This window comes from Danio aesculapii, chromosome 16, assembly GCF_903798145.1.
Source record: "Danio aesculapii chromosome 16, fDanAes4.1, whole genome shotgun sequence".
Taxonomy (NCBI): domain Eukaryota; kingdom Metazoa; phylum Chordata; class Actinopteri; order Cypriniformes; family Danionidae; genus Danio; species Danio aesculapii.
Genome location: NC_079450.1, coordinates 4,996,160 through 5,009,273, shown reverse-complemented (window position 1 = coordinate 5,009,273; position 13,114 = coordinate 4,996,160). Strand labels below are relative to the sequence as shown.

Sequence of the window (13,114 nt, the reverse complement as noted above, 5' to 3'; positions counted from 1 at the left end):
TCAACTGAGTGAAATAGAAATGTCTGCGGGCCTCAATACCACAGTTTTATGGCGCTTGGCGAAGTAGGCGTGTACATATGCAAGCCAAAAAGCGCATGATGCGATCTGACAGCTGTGCATGAGAGAGAGAGAGGGAGAGATAGAGCAACACAATCCACCAATCTCATCGCCAGAGATCAGGTTGGATAAAAGGGCGGAGCTCCTGGGAAAACTTCCTCTTCTTTATTCGCTGGACGCTCACGTTGGCAGTCGTTGTGCTGTTTAAAATCCAACTCCAGCAGCTAGAAATGTTGTTTTGCAGCTAACTGCTTTTTCCATTCCTGCTGTGTGTGGATTTTGCTTGGAGCAACTTCAACGGAGTCACCTTTCGTCCGCTGAGCGAGCGTGCAATTGCAGCAAGGTTGGTAGATGCATCATAGACATGTGTCTGCCTTTGCTTTCCAAGTGTAGTTTTAACTCCTGTACAAAACGATGAGAGTTCGTTGACTGTGCATTGATGTTCGTGAAGAAATGGTGCCTTTGTATGAGTTCGCTTATGTTTCCCATTAAGCGTTTCAGAGTAGGTCTGGTTCAAACCAGCGCAGTATGTGTTTTCAGACAACAGATTACTGTCAGCCGGACGGGTTTTTCTGATCAAGCTTGGAGTTGGATTTTGCCTTCGGCTAGAAGCGTTCCCTTCTTTGTGCATCCGTCATTTTGGGTTTATGACAAAACAATGCTCTTTTAAACATTGCAAGGACCAAATCAATCTTCTGAAAAACAGACATGCTATTTTTAAGTGCGAATTGCTGTTCAAGTTGGACGTTTATCTATTATATTTATTTATTTATTTATTTATTTATTTATTTATTTATTTATTTATTTATTTATTTATTTTATTATTTATTTATTTATTTATTTATTTATTTATTTATTATTATTATTATTATTATTATTTTTTTTTTTTATTATTTATTTAATTATTATTATTATTATTATTATTATTATTATTATTTTTATTTATTTATTAATTTATTTTTATTTAATTATTATTATTATTATCATTATTTATTTATTTATTTATTTATTATAATAATTTTTTATTATAATTTTTTTATTTGTATTTTTTTATTAATTTATTTTTATTTATTTATTTATTTATTTAATTATTATTTATTTATTTATTATTATTATTATTATTATTATTATTATTATTATTATTTTATTATTATTATTTTTATTTGTATTTTTTATTAATTTATTTTTATTTATTTAATTATTATTATTATTATTATTATTATTATTATTATTATTATTTTTATTTATTTATTTATTTATTATTATTATTTTTGTATTATTATTTTATTATTTTTATTATTATTATTAATTTTATTATTATTAATTTATTTTAATTAATTAATTTATTTTATTATTATTATTATTATTATTATTATTATTTATTTATTATTATTATTATTATTATTATTATTATTATTATTATTATTATTATTATTTATTTTTTAATCGACTTGATCATTTTGGTCTACAGGTTCACGCTTTTGGCTTAAACATCCATCAGGAGCTTCATTTCGGTCGTGTGTTGCACACAAAAACCCCCGCAGTGATGATCATCAGACTCGGCAGACTGACTCCTGGATACTTCCGTCTTTTGCAGGTGTGTATTTATTCAAATCTTTTTAACTTTTGTTGAATGTGAACCATTTTTGGGTTGCTTATTGAAATCTGGAGCCAAATGTTCCTCTGTCTATTGAGATGAAAGAGTTCATTGTGCTGTTGAAAGCGTACTGTAGTGTTTCAGAGCTCAAATGAGAAAACAACTCATTATTTAGACAAAGCAAGCAAAAATAGACTCGACGTCAACATTTGGCATTTTGATGTCTGCTTCAAATTGAATAAACAAAAATGATTATATACATGGAAAGCATGTTCAATACTGTTAAATTGGGCTTTAATACTTGCATGGAAAAATAATGTTGTAAAATATAGTAATTGCTATAGTGTTTCTGAACTATACTATAGTAAAGTACTTAAATTAATCTATTGTGGTAATTTTAATTGTCCTAAAAAACCCTGCCTAACATTTGAATTTATTAAAAATAAATCAATGAAAAATGAATAAATACCTTTAAATAAATGCAAAACAAAAACGTAAAAAACAAGATAAATAAATAAATATATAAAAAAACAAACAAATAAATAAATAAATATTAAATAAAAAAGAAAAACAATTACTAAGTAAATAAACAAATAAATAAATACAAAATAAATAAATTAAGATAAATTAATAAATCAAACAAACAAATAAATAAACAATATTGAATTAATAAATAAAAATAAATGCAAAATAAGTAAAAGGTAAATAAAATAAAAAAACAAACAAATAAATAAATAATATTCAATAAATAAGTAAAAATAAATGACAAATACATACTTGGTAAACAAACAAACAAATAATTAAATAAGCATAAATTAATTAAATTAAACAACAAACAAATAAATAAACAATGTTGAATACATAAACGAAAAAAGATAAATGAATTAAATTAACAAACAAACAATTTGTCTGCATCAAATTGAATAAACCAAATTGATTATTATATGCATGGAAAGCATGTTCAATACTGTTAAATTGTAAAATAAGTAAAAGGTAAATAAAATAAAAAATAAACAAGTAAATAAAAAAAGAATATTCAATAAATAAATGAAAAATAAATAATAAAATAAACAAACAAACAAACAAATAAAGAAAGAAATATAAATGAATAAATTAAATAAAAACAAACAAACAAACAAACAAATAAATAAACAATATTGAATTAATGAATAAATGTAAATAAATTGAAATAAATGCCAAATAAGTAAAAAAAAGATAAATAAATAAGTAAATAATATCAAATAAATGACAAATAAATACTAAGTAAACAAACAAACAAATAATTAAATAAATACAAAATAAATAAATAAACATAAATATGTTAATGAAATGAAAGAACAAACAAATAAATAAACAATATTAAATGCATAAATGAAAAAGGTAAATAAATTAAATGAACGAACAAACAAACAAACAATTTGTCTGCATCAAATTGAAAAAACAAAAATGATTATATGCATGGAAAGCATGTTAAATACTGTTAAATTGTGCTTTAATACTTACATGTAAAAAGTAATGTAGTAAAATATAGTAAACTCCTATAGTGTTTCTGAACTATACTATAGTAAAATGCTTTAATGAATCAGTAGTGGTAATTCTATAGTTGGTGGTAAAACAACAACTACATTACCATTAAACAACTGACTTGCAACTGGGGTTGCCACAGCGGAATGAACCGCCAACTTATCCAGCACATGTTTTATGCAGCGGATGCCCTTCCAGCTGCAACCCATCGCTGGGAAACACTCATAAACATCCATTTATTTATATTTTTACATTTTAAAATGTATTTATTTATTTAAAACAATGTTTAAAAGTAAATGTTAAAAAATAAACATTTTAATTTGTGTATTTTTTTATTTGTTTTGCAAATTTAGGAATTGGAATATATCTAATCCATTATTTTATTATTATTATTATTATTATTATTATTATTATTATTATCATCATCGTTGCATTACCATTGGCCAGGATTAATCATTTTCAACCTACTTTATCCAATAGACATCATTGTTTACTGCACTGCATATGAAGATTGAGCAATCTGAGCTTGATTTCACTATTATTAAAACTCTATTTCAAGCTTGTAACTGGAACATATTTACATGTTAAAATTTATATAAATTTTTTTTTTTGTATTTATTTTATTTATTTAAAAATAAATTCATTAATTAAATCAAGTGGTTTCATTGCTGTGGCTCATTCACATGTCACAATGTCATTTTTATTTATTTATTTATTTATTTAAATGCATGCAACACTCAAAAACATTGCTGTTTGTTCAAACTACTTATATTAAATAATCCGACACAACACAATTCTTGAGTTTTTTTGCTGAGGGACAACTTGATTGTTTCATGTTCAAACCACTTACATTCGTTGTCCCCACACAAATCTATTGTATGGAACCCAGCAATTTTTACTGCGGCACTTGCATAATGGCTTTAGAGAAAGTAATGCTAGTTGGTTTAAGAGGTGTGAATGTCCAGTGAAGAGCTCAGACTGGTGCCAGAGAGGCTTTTCCCCGCTGCATTCCTCACAGCTAAAAGCAACTGAACCCTAATTATATGAACAATGTGCATGGAGAGCTGAATGAAGGCTGCGTGCATGTGGGAAATACCAGTTTAGATTTGTCCCTCATGAGCTCAATGTAATTCTCAACACTTCATCAAAATAGCAAGAAAGCCGCAGGGGGAGCGGCGGTAAACAAGTTAATTTCTTTATTTATTTTAGATGTAACTTTTTTTGAAATGTTATCAGACGATTCAGTCTTGAGCCACACATTTATTAATGTATTGGTATTTGGGGTGTAGGAATATTTCTGATTTGTTTGTTTGTTTTCCGTTGCGTCACCATTGGTCAGCATTAACCATTATCAACCTACTTTATCCCCAATAGACATCTACATCATTGTTTATTGTACTGCATATGAAGATTGAACCATCTGAGCTCACTTTGAACTACTATGAAACCGTATTTCACACTTATAACTGGAAAATATTTACATTAGATTAAAATCCAAGGACATTACAGATCATTCTGCAGCTTCAGTTTGGCTTATCTTTCATTTTAATGCTTCACAAACAAAAGAAAGTGTTTGTTTCTTCTTTGTTTTAATTATCCTAAATCTCTGACTGAAGTCTGAAAGAATGAAAAAGAGTTACTTTAATTTTTAAAAATAAAAAAGTATAAAAAATACAAAATAAATAAATACAAAGTTACTACGTAAACAAACAAACAAATAAATAAAAAGATAAATAAAATTAAAACAAACAAATAAATAATATTGTATAAATAAATAAATAATAAATAAATAAATAAATGCAAAATTAATAAATAAAGATGAATAAATAGCATAAATTAAATAATAAATAAAATAAATAGAAAATAAATGATGAAAAAATAAACAAACAAATAAATTGATAACTAAACAAATAAAAAATAAAATAAATATAATTAAATAAAACAAAATTATAAATGACAAATAAATAAATAAAAACATAAATAAAACATTTAAATAAAGAAATAAAATAAAAACAAGTGAATAAATAAATAATATTGAATAAATAAAAATGAATAAATAAATAAAATATAAACAAATATTAGGTAAACAAATAAATAAATAAACACAAATTAAATAAATAAAGATAAATAAAGCAAAAAATAAATAAACAACAAGTAAAAATAAATACAAACTAAGTCAATAAAGATGAATAAATAGCATAAATAATTAATAAAAAAATACTAAGTAAATAAATTTTTAAATAAAATAAATAAAAACAAACAAATAAATAAATAATATTGAATAAAAATAAATAAACAAAAGATAAATACTACATAAACAAATAAATAAATAAAGATAAATAAATAGCAAAAAATAAATAAATAGTAAAAAAGTAATTATAAATATTAAGTAAATAAGACAATGAATAAATAAAAAGATAAATAAATAAATAAATAAATAAAATAAAAACAAACAAAAAATAAATACAAACTAAATAATAAACAATCAAATAAATGGTAAAGTTAACAAATAAATAAATAAACAAAAAAAAAAAAAATATATATATATATATATATATATATATATATATATATATATATATATATATATATATATATATATATATATATATATATATATATATATATATATATATATATATATATATATATATATTATACAATGCAATTGAATTTTGTGCAAGACTCCGACTTCCTTTTAAAAAGCACAATATTCATTAAGCACTTAATGTTTTAAGCAGATTTATCCTCTTAGTATTCTTAGCCGCTTATAAACCCGCTTGCTTTAATTATTATTGCACAGAGACTTGTTAAACCGTCTTAATACTTGTCAGCTTGATTATTTGTGGTGGTTGTGCATGAGTTCATGAGTCAGTTGTTTGAGTCTTTTATCCACTTATGCTGTCATAATGCTGCATATCCTGTTGTGTTTGTAAATTAATTAAATTACACCATGTTCTAGCTTTTGGCCCTCAGGCAGGGGTGCCAACTCTACCACAAAAATATGACGCTGTTAAATTTAATATTGACATCTTGCATTATTAAGATTGTAAAGTAGTACATGACCAAAACCATTCATTCATTCATTCATTCATTCATTTTTCATTCAGCTAAGTCTCTTTATTAATCAGGGGTCACCACAGCGGAATGAACCGCCAACTATTCCAGCATATGTTTTACACATCGGATGCCCTTCCAGCCGCAACCCAATACTGGGAAACACCCATACATTCCTACATTCATACACACTCATACACTACGGCCAATTTAGCTAATCCAATTCTCCTATAGCGCATGTGTTTGGTCTGTGGGGGAAACCGGAGCACCCGGAGGAAACCCACGTCAACTCGGGGAGAACATGCAAACTCCACACAGAAATGCCAACTGACCCAGACGGGACTGGAGCCAGCGACCTTCTTGCTGTAATGTGACTGTGCCATCCATATGCAATTATATATCTTTAAATAAGAGCATAATGTGTCTTTAATGCATGTTGCCATTGAGTCTTGCCATGGCTGTCATATGTTTTTGATTGTAAAAGGCAGTGTGATGTTCCTCTCCTGCTATCTGAACATGACTTTATAGGCTATAAATATTTAATGATTTCATTTAACCCACATGCACAAGCACAACATTGTGGTTTTTAAAAGGAAGTGGGAGTATTGCACGAAATTTATTTGCATTTACAAGAGGTTGAAATTATTGATGATCTTGTATATGAAATCTACTGTAATATAAATGTTGTGTGCGTGTTTTTCTTTCTTTGTAAATGATTTTTTAAAATCTTTTTTTATTAAATGTGTAATTTTAATTATTTTACCATTTATTTATTTATTTAATTTTTATTTATTTATTTTGTAATATATATTTTTAACCTTTTTATTCTTTTTATATATGTTTGTTTATTCATTTTATTTGTTTGTTTGCTTGTTTTTTAAATACTTTTTATTGCTTATTAATTTTATTTCTTTTTTATTTGTTAATTTTTTTATATTTGTATTTTTTACAATGTTTTTTATTTTTTGTTAAAACATGTTTTTTTAACATTTTATTTTTTTATTTATTTACATTTAAATTTATTGTTGTTTTTTATTTGCTTAGTAATTTTTTTCTTATGTCTCAATTTGTATTTTTTTTATTTTAAAAATTAAATTCATTTTAGCATTTAATAATTTTGCTTTTTCATTTGTTTGATTTTTTTTATGTTTAAATATAGATTTTTTTTATATATATATATATAGATTTTTATATATATATATATATATATATATATATATATATATATATATATATATATATATATATATATATAGATATAGATTTATTTATTTGTTTATTTTATTTGTTTATTTTATTTGTTTATTTATTTGCTTTTGGTTAAATATATTTTTAATTTATTTAATTTAAAAAATATATATTTTGTTTTTTTGCATATTAATTAATATATATATATTATTTTTACATCTTTGTATTTTTTATTAAATAATTTTTTATATAAATTTAATTTCTTTTTAACATTTAAAAGATTTTAATAAAATAATGTAATAATAATGTAAAAAAATTTAATGTTATTTTTACATTAACATTTTAAACATTTAAAATATTTTTTGTAACTTTTTTTGTTTATACATTTTTTGTTTATTTTTATTTGTTTGTTGATTTCTATTGATTTATTTTTTAAATGTTTAATTAAAATATTTGTTTGTTTCTTTATTTTTCTTTATTTATTTGTTTATTTGCTTTTAAAATATTTTGTTATTTTAAGTAATACATTATTGTATTTATTATTATTTTTTATATCTATTGTTTTTTATTTGCTTTATTATTTTTATATTTTCTTTTTTCATTTCTCTTTTTTACTTTAATTTTAAATTATTCGTAACAATTTTCACATAACTTGTTTTACTTTGTTTTTTAATTTTTCATTTGTTTTGCATTTGTTTATTGATTCTATTTGTTTAATATAATTTTTTTTATAAATTTTTATTTGTTTATTTATTTGCTTTTTTTTTTTTAGATATTTTGTTTAAATTTTTTCATTTTAATGCATTTATATTTATTTTATTATTTGTTTTTATTTGATTATTTTATTTTTTAAAGTATTTTACTCTTAATTTTTATTTATTTTAATTTGTTGTTTTTTTTGGCTTTTTTACTTTATTAATTTTATTAATTCAATTATCTAGTTGTTGTTGTTATTATTATTATTATTATACTTATTATTATTATTTTAATTATTATTATTATTATTATTATTATTATTATTATTATTATTATTATTATTATTATTATTTTAATTGTATTTGTAATTTTTTTTAATATGTATTCATTTTTCCAATCTGTTTTCAGCGGCAGGTAGCAGGAGAAGTCCAGGCCCCGGTGCGTGACCGCTCCGTCAACCAGATTGCCATGATGCTGGCCATCATGGGTCTCAGCCTGTCCTATTACAGCGCCAAACAGATGACGGAGAAAGTTCGCCACGAGCCTTCAATATGAAGATACACACAAACACACTCCGAAATGACACGGAGAGACACCCAAGCCAAACTAAATATGCAATTTCAGACTCTGTCACAGTTTCTGGATCTAAAATCACAGCACCGGGTTTCTACTTCAGGATTCTCTTGCTTTAGTTTAGCTCTCAGTGGGGTTTCTGGAGGGGAAATCTTGTGGCTTGAGTTTCGATAGTTGATATTGTACATGCACCAGAGTCTCAGTTACTCAAGTTGGAGGCTTTTCTCAGTGCATGAGTAAATATGGAGAAAATCTCTGAGCCATAATGTGTTTTAAAGGGAAGGAGCTCTGCGTTTGAGATGTACTATTTGACTATTGAAAGCACAGCCCAATGCACAATGGTGGTTTTATTTCTGATATGCAATTGAGGAACGTCTCTGAGGTGTTCAAAACTACTCTTTTTGTGTTAGACACTTTATCGTTGGAGGACCTTGTATTTTATTTTCATTATGATTTCATATCATCTCGTCTGAGTGACTCCCAACACTTTAGATGTTAACCGTGTGCAATTGCATGAAGATTTTAGTGAGTCTAATGTACGTGTTGTTTCCTAATGCTTTTTTTTAATTGATGATGCTGATGAATGTACTGTATGATGTTCTGTTTTTAATGATCAAATAAAGCTGTGAATTTTTTTTTTCCAAACACGATTAAGTTGTGACCTACGTCTCAGATTTTGTCCGACTCATGAGTGGTGATAACATGGCTTTTCTGCTGAGTCGAGAAGTACGCCGAAACCGTTTGCTGTTAACACATGCGTGTTGCTGAGCAGGAAGTGGGCAAAGCCTCCGGCAACAACTTCCTCTTTCTGCACGCAATATTTGTCTGCCAGCCTGCTGGCTTCATGTCTGACCCCTCTACACTGTAAAAAATACTGGTTTCCATACAATTGTTGTCCCAACACAAATCAATTCAGTTAACTTTTAACATTTGGACACATCTAGGAGGATTGAACATAAACCTCTTAAGGCCCAATGTGTTTTTTACATGCATTTTTTATTTCTCTTTGCTATTTGGGCTTATTGGAACCTAATTAAAATAAGTATCATCTTTTGATATGATGTACTTTTAGAGAAAAATGATGTCCATATATGTGGACTCGTGGTCCGAATTCACATAAAACACTTTTTCCTGACTGTTTTTTAATGCATATTTAACATTAATTTTTTTTTATTTGCTTTGACTATCAGAGAGTAAAAACAACATTTTTTTTTCTCCATTTTGGACTTAAAAATAGTGTTTGGGACATTTCATATGCTGCAAAACAGTTGCAGGATGATACTGTATGTCTGTAACAAAATATAAAACATTCAAAGTATTTTGCGAATGTGGACACTCAAGCCCTGGGAGGTTATGTTGTCCCCCCCCAAAAAAAACTCATTTTAAATAAGTAGTTTAAACAAACAGCAAAAAAACTTTATTGAGTGTGCTTAATTCAATGGATGTCAAACCCAACAATAGGACGGCCACTTTATTAGGTACACTTAGTAACAGCAGTAACTCAATGCATTTAGGCATGTAAACATAGTCAAGAAGATCTGCAGCAGTTCAATTCACACAGGCTCACCAAAATTGAACAGTATAAGACTGGAAAACGTTGCCTGATCTGACGAGTCTCCATTTCTGCTGCCACATTCGGATGGTCGGGTCAGAATTTGGCGTCAACAACATGAAAGCATGGATCCATCCTGCCTTGCATCAATAGTTCAGGCTGCTGGTGGTGGTGTAATGGTGTGGGGGATATTTTCTTGGCACACTTTGGGTCCATTAGTACCAATTGAGCATTGTGTCAACACCACAGTCTACCTGAATATTGCTGCTGACCATGTCCATCCCTTTATGACCACAGTGTACACATCTTCTGATGGCTAATTCCAGCAGGATAACACACCATGTCATAAAGCGTGAATCATCTCAGACTGGTTTCTTGAACATGACAGTGAGTTCACTGTACTCAAATGGCCTCAACAGTCACCAGAGCTCAATTCAATAGAGCACCTTTGGGATGTGGCGGAACGGGAGATTCGCATCATGGATGTGCAGCAACTGTGTGATGCTATCATGTCAATATGGAGCAAAATCTCTGAGGAACATTTCCAGTACCTTGTTGAATCTATGCCACAAAGGATTAAAGCAGTTCTGAAGGCAAAAGGGGTCCAACACGGTACTAGTAAGGAAAATATTTTCATTTCTTGTTTTAGTACACATGTCACTACAGAGTCAAACTTTACATAGGACAATTATGGAAACTAGTGATTTTTTTGAGTGAGATGCTAATCCAATGATGCTAATCCAGAGATGCTTAGCTTTTAAGCTAAGATAAAAGTGTTCCCGCTAGACTTGGAAATCAGCTAAATTAATTCATAAATGGTAAATCTGAACTCTTTACCTCTGAGAAAGTTTTAAAATGAGCCTATTCTATCAAAAAAGTCAACCTTTAAACACTTGTGTAAACCCAGTTGTAATCTTTTTGAGCGAGATGCTAATGGTCTAATCCACAGGTGTCAAACTTTTATAGTTGTAAAATAAAATTAAAAAGTATACAATTTTTGCATATTTTAATTCCAACCCTAATTAAACACACCTGATCATACTAATTGAGTCCTTCAGGCTTGTTTGAAACCTACAGGTAAAGCTGCGGTCACACTGCACTTCTCTCCCCATAGACTTCCATTCATACGCATGCGAATGCGTCAAACCAGAAACACAAGGTCATGCGTCAAGTTTCACAGGTTGCTGCGGTGCAAAGTTCAAGCTTGGTGAACTCTGACCAGCGAAATCGCATCACTTGACTGCGTGAGACCAATCGAGGATCAAAACATGACCTCTCTGGACAGAAATTTAAAACATGAAGCAAATTGCTTGCTTTTTTAATCATCTAGTTTAGTCCCGCCCCTTTTTGCAGCACCGTACGACAGAATTTTGTACACACTGCGGCCCTACAGGAACTGAGTTTGACACCACTGGTCTAATCCAACTCAATGATCTATGCTGAACTAAAAGTGCTGAAAATCAGCTAAATGGATTAAAAAATAGCAAAGCTCAACTGTTTACCTCTAAGAAAGTTGTAAAATGAGCCTATTGTGTTAAAAAAAGTCATCCTAAACACTTGTGTTAACCCAGTGGTTATCTTTTTGAGAGAGATGCAGATGGTCTAAACTGATTCAATGATTTGTGCTAGGCTAGGAGTGCTGGAAATCAGTTAACTGGATTCATTAATGGTAAATCTAAACTGTTTACCTCTTAGAAAGTTGTAAATCTGAGCCTATTCTTTTAGTCATCCTTTAAACAATTGTGTTAACCCAGTGGTTATCTTTTTGAGCGAGATGCTAATGGTCTAATCTGATTCAATGATTTGTGCTAGGCTAAAAGTGCTGGAAATCAGTTAACTGGATTAATAAATGGTAAATCTAAATTGTTTACCTCTAAGAAAGTTGTAAATCTGATCCTACTATATAAAAAAGTCATCCTTTAAACACTTGTGTAAACCCAGTGGTTATCTTTTTGAGCGAGATGCTAATGGTCTAATCTGATTCAATTATCTATGCTAAGCCAAAAGTGCTAGAAATCTGACATGTTTACCTCTAAGAAAGTTGTAAAATGAGCCAATTCTATTAAAAAAGTCACCCTTTAAACACTTGTGTAAACCCAGTGGCGATCTTTTTGAGCGAGATGCTAATGGTCTAATCTGATTCAATGATTTGTGCTAGGCTAAAAGTGCTGGAAATCAGCTAATTGGATTCATAAATGGTAATTCTAATCTGTTTACCTCTGAGAAAATTGTAAATCTGAGCCTACTATATAAAAAAGTCATCCTTTAAACACTTGTGTAAACCCAGTGGTTATCTTTTTGAGCGAGATGCTAATGGTCTAATCTGATTCAATGATCTATGCTAAGCCAAAAGTGCTAGAAATCTGACATGTTTACCTCTAAGAAAGTTGTAAAATGAGCCAATTCTATTAAAAAAGTCACCCTTTAAACACTTGTGTAAACCCAGTGGCGATCTTTTTGAGTGAGATGCTAATGGTCAAATCCAGTTCAATGATCTATGCTAAGCTAAGCTAAAAGTGCTGGAAAATCAGCTAAATTGATTCATAAATGGTAAATCTAAGCTGTTTACCTCCAAGAAAGTTGTAAATATGAGCCTAGTCTTTTAAATAAGTCATCCTTTAAACACTTTGTGTAAACCCAGCAATATTTTGAGCAAGATGCTAATGGTCTAATCTGATTCAGTGATCTATGCTAAGCCAAAAGTGCTGGAAATCAGCTAAATATTCCTAAATGGTAAATCTGACATGTTTACCTCCAGGAAAGTTGTAAAATGAGCCTACTCTATTTAAAAAGTCAACCTTTAAACACTTGTGTAAACCCAGTGGTGATTTTTTTAAATGAGATGCTAATGGTCTAATCCAGTTTAATGA

At 28.0% G+C, this 13,114-nt stretch overlaps 1 long non-coding RNA gene across 1 annotated transcript; it reads left to right on the top strand.

Annotated features, from left to right (window-relative positions):
* Positions 1-202: 202 nt before the first annotated feature.
* On the top strand, positions 203-9,342 carry LOC130243594 (uncharacterized). Its single transcript, XR_008839157.1, has 3 exons — positions 203-400; positions 1,529-1,654; positions 8,528-9,342. It is a non-coding gene; the product is annotated as an uncharacterized LOC130243594 (long non-coding RNA).
* Positions 9,343-13,114: the final 3,772 nt, after the last annotated feature.